Source organism: Penaeus chinensis, chromosome 16 (genome assembly GCF_019202785.1).
Source record: "Penaeus chinensis breed Huanghai No. 1 chromosome 16, ASM1920278v2, whole genome shotgun sequence".
Lineage (NCBI taxonomy): Eukaryota > Metazoa > Arthropoda > Malacostraca > Decapoda > Penaeidae > Penaeus > Penaeus chinensis.
This window is the reverse complement of record NC_061834.1, coordinates 7,583,881-7,588,558: the sequence shown is the minus strand read 5'-3', so window position 1 is coordinate 7,588,558 and position 4,678 is coordinate 7,583,881. Positions and strand designations below refer to the sequence as shown.

Genomic DNA, 4,678 nt, shown 5'->3' with positions numbered 1-4,678 from the left:
CTCCTACCGTTTTGTATCATTTCACCATCATCATTATCGTCGTTATTATAATCCCTATTATTATTATAATTAAGGGTAATTAAGAGAAAATCATAACCATGTGTATGTCCAGTTATTCTGAAGGTCAAATAATTATTATTATTCGTATACTGATCAGCATTCCCGAAACTACCGATTATTATCTTCAAGATATCTCATAATCAAAGGACGGTTTCATCACTTGCCTCATGTAAATTGTTGATGATATATCCAAGAATACTAATCCAGGATCCGGATAAGGGTAATATCCTCAACGGTTACTGTCTTTACCTCCCCCCCCCCCTCCACCTTTATCTATCAGTCGATCTATCTATCTAACAACCTACCTCTCTCTGTCCCCATCTATCTATCTATCTACCAGTGTATATATTTATCTCCCTTTCACATTACCCCATCAATTTAGAGGTCGTTCTCTGGGAGCCACCCGGAGTGAGGAAAATTTAGAGTTGATTAATGAAAGATGTTTTTGAAATCGATCTGTCCCGCAAAATCGGTTGTGACTGTTACATGATGAATACTTAATACACATATATGATTAAACAAAAAGAAAAAATAAAAAAAAGAACTCCTTCTTGACATATATATGCTCCCGTAGTGTAGTGGTTATCACGTCTGCTTTACACGCAGAAGGTCCCAGGTTCGATCCCTGGCGAGAGCACTTTTTTTTTTTTTTCCTTGGTCTGTGTGCTTGTAGGCTTATGCATGTGTGATTTTACCTATGTAATATTTATGTGTGTGTGTGTGTGTGTATACATATATATATATATATATATATATATATATATATATCAGAAACACACCCATTCACACGTGCCTCAGTGCTTGTGCCTGTGCCTGTGTCCGTGTCCGTATCCGTATCCTTAAGTACGAGGGCGCGCATGCTTGAGTTCCCTATTTGGAACATCAGCTCAGGTTCTTTCAGTGCGAGGAAATTATTTTTCAGATTCGTACGTGACAATTCTAAATTATAATCCTTAAGTTCTTTTTTAACAACATTAATACAAAGAGCAGTGAAATGTATCAGTATATGTATTGTGCAGGTAATTTTCTCCTGTTAATTGAAGTTTGTTATCAAAGATTCCTTTGAAATAGAGTAGTTTTTTTTTTTAATATACAGTGATTCTACAATATAGATAAGTAAGTCTTTGTTTTATGGAAGCTATAGTATTTTATGTATCTATATTGAACAAACCTCAACATATTTTCTCGTGTCTAGCATTTTCTTTTTCTTTTTTAATGGAAGATGTTAATAGTAAATGCTGAATCAAAAATCCCTTTGTAATAGACGCGGCAGCTGTCAGCGTACACTAATTCATCAGTATAGTCAGATTTTTTTATCTACTGACACTAAAGTCTTCACAAATGGTACAATGCATATATCCACCAGAAATTTACAGTTAACGACACCGACTCCTTCTGAATTGAGAATTATTTATTTTTATGAAGCTTCAATATTTCCGACTGTCACATTAAGGTCTTCAATTTAGCAGGGGTTTTTATTTCATAAAATATCACGCAGCTGATCAGAGAGACCTAGAAACATGCTTTTTTTTTTTTTTTTTTTTTTTTTTTTTTTTTTGATGAAAGTTTCGGCAGTTTATCAAACTCGGTTCTTTCATTAATAAATAATACAGAGAAAAAAACATGTGGTGCAACGTCACAGTTAGGTCAGCTGAAGGTGAAAAATATCCTTGAATGCATGCCATACAAAGGGGTACTTGGCATGTACCTGAGGCGTAACCAGCTTTGGCGGGCATTGTTAAGGATAAGAATAGCGGTGGGGGTGGGAGCGTCAGCCAACGCGTCCATTGGTTGCGCGCGTGTTCTGTGTTTTGTGGAACAATCAGTATTTATATACATACATAGATCAACGTGTGTGTCTGTGTGGATTATATGTGGGTATGATTTATATATACAATACATGCATACATATGAGCGTACACACACACACGCACGCGCACGCACACGCACACGCACACGCACACGCACACGCACACGCACACGCACACACGCACACGCACACGCACACGCACATGCACATGCACATGCACATGCACATGCACACCCACAAACAAACAAACAAACATGAATATGTGTGTATGCCTCATAAAATTTTAAATACACCTGATAGACATACAATATGTCCTGTTTTTCTTTTTTTTTTTTCGTTTTAATCATCAGGTCTATGGCAATGACCCCAGCCCCTTTTGGCCATATGTGCCACTATGACTAGAGGGAATTAGCAAATTAGCAGATCAGAGAGAAAAGCGAGAGAGAGAAAGAGAAAGAGAAAGAGAAAGAGGAAGAGGAAGAGGAAGAGAAAGACAGACAGACAGATAGACAGAGATAGACACAGACACAGAGACAGAGACAGAGACAGAGACAGAGACAGAGACAGAGACAGAGACAGAGACAGAGACAGAGACAGAGACAGACAGAGACAGAGACAGAGACACAGAGAATGGGAATGGGAATGAGAATGAGAATGAGAATGAGATGAGAGAGAGAGAGAGAGAGAGAGAGAGAGAGAGAGAGAGAGAGAGAGAGAGAGAGAGAGAGAGAGAGAGAGATGAATAATTGAATTTACACAGATTATTTGCAGCACTAAATACCTATCACCGCTACATATAATTTTAAAAATTAAATTTGATTTTTCTAATACACCCTCGCTGCCTGGCACTCTAATAGTATTCCATAGTGATGCCTACGATTTAAAGCTGAGGGACCCTGGTCTAATACAAGTAGATTGTAATTAATAGTTCATAATTTAATTTCAAAATACTTGCATTGTCGTTTGGAAGAATATTTATAAGCTATATTGATACAAATCAGAAAATTGTCTTTTATTACTGTTTACTGTTGCATTCTTGCATTGGTCTATGACATTCTTTTATTTCACTGGGTATTCAGCACACTTCACTTCCAAGGTTGGGCTCCACTAATGGTCCAATTAAAACAGGTAATCCACAAAGTAAAGCATTTATTATTCTAATTTTAGATACGTGCAAAATGATGACATTTCCAAAAGAAATCTACTCGACATATACAAATGAATCAGAGCACTAGTCACTAAAAGGCGACTAATATCGCCACTAATCGTCTAAATAAACTGGAATTCGCAAACGTATATAATACGTTTGATAAAAGTGTCCACTCGGCGCCATGGTTATCCACAGCATATTATCTTAGATCGAGTCCCGGTGAGTTCGATGGTGCTTGTGTTTGTGATGCTCGTGGCCGTTGTGTTCGTTCGATTTCTGACGGTCGTATTGTCGCTGCGGGCTCCTTGCGCTCGGCCTGCGCTTGTTGATAAGGCAGTGGTGGCAGCATTTGAATCCGTGCGATCTGCTGGGGCTGACGAGTCTGCGGGGGCTGTGCGATCTGTGGTGGCCCTGTGGTGTGTAGTCGACGGAGAGGTACGTATTGGTCGAGCTCTTGCGTTCACGGCTACGATGTTCCTCGGAGTTTGGACTGCCGGACGACCTCTCCTCGCGTTCTCGGGCTTCGAAGCGGCCCTCACTGTGGCGTCTCCGTGGGCTGCGGCGTTCGTGGTTGCCGCGTCCGCAGTTCTGCGTGCTGTGTCGTCTTATCAAGCGATTACTGTCTTCTGATTTGACTGTGTCTTGCAAGTCGATCCCAAGCGTTGCTGCGATGAGAACAGCGATAGCTCCTGGCTCAGACGCTTCGCTAGCGACTGTTTGACAACCTGACATCGCGACTCTCTTCTCCGACGCAGTCTCGCGAGAAATCTGGCCAGATACCGCCAGGAATAACTATCGCACGCGCTTCTCTCAAGAACTTCAGCGAGAAACTAGGGGTAAGCGGCGTCCGGGTAATATTTATACATTCTCAGGTTTGTCACGAGGATGAGAAAGTTGCCAGATACTTGTATGGCAAAGGAAGAAGACAATATCATAAAACACCACATATCACCAGTCTAGTACACCTGTGCTCTACTCATTCAGCATTACTCGTTAAAAATCCATAAACATTAAACTACTTTATCATGTTATATTTTCCAGTCAAAAAGTTTCACATAAGTACATATATGGGTCCAATGTGTACTTTCATTATAATCTTAAAAAAATATTGATTATGATAAAAACATCGGCAAAATATAAATCCAGTTAAATGTACTGTATAGTTTCATGTAAATATGTCCCCGAGACACTTTCTCATTTCCTAATGAGTATGCATATCGTTACTATAAAATGACCCATTCCTGTGGGTATTGTCACTTAAGAATTATCTCACATTGTTTTCTTAACTTTATAAACATGTTTACTAATAGAACCATTTCTCTCTCTCTCTCTGAAGCGGTCATTGCAGTCTCGATAAATAATCCACACACTACGCACGCCTGGAATATCTAAAGTTAAGGGCCGGAATAGGTCATTTCTAAGATGATCTAAACACTTTTTCCTCAACTTTCTTATTTTCTCTTCGGGCGGCTCTATTCCTACACTATGAACGTTTCATAGATAGCTGAAATAAAGATTTCCGAGACGATGCTCGCGAGTGGAAATTAGTATCCAGAATCTTTCCATTATAAAATTAAAAGGAACTCAGAAAGAACATTAATAAGAACTAACCTAACGTGCGTTACACCTATATAACATACGTTACTTATATACAGAGA

General features: G+C 39.3%; 1 non-coding gene across 1 annotated transcript; it reads left to right on the top strand.

The window, feature by feature from the left end:
• The first annotated feature begins 624 nt into the window (after window positions 1–624).
• Trnav-uac lies at window positions 625–697 on the top strand. The gene has a single exon. It is a non-coding gene; the product is annotated as a tRNA-Val (tRNA).
• Window positions 698–4,678: the final 3,981 nt, after the last annotated feature.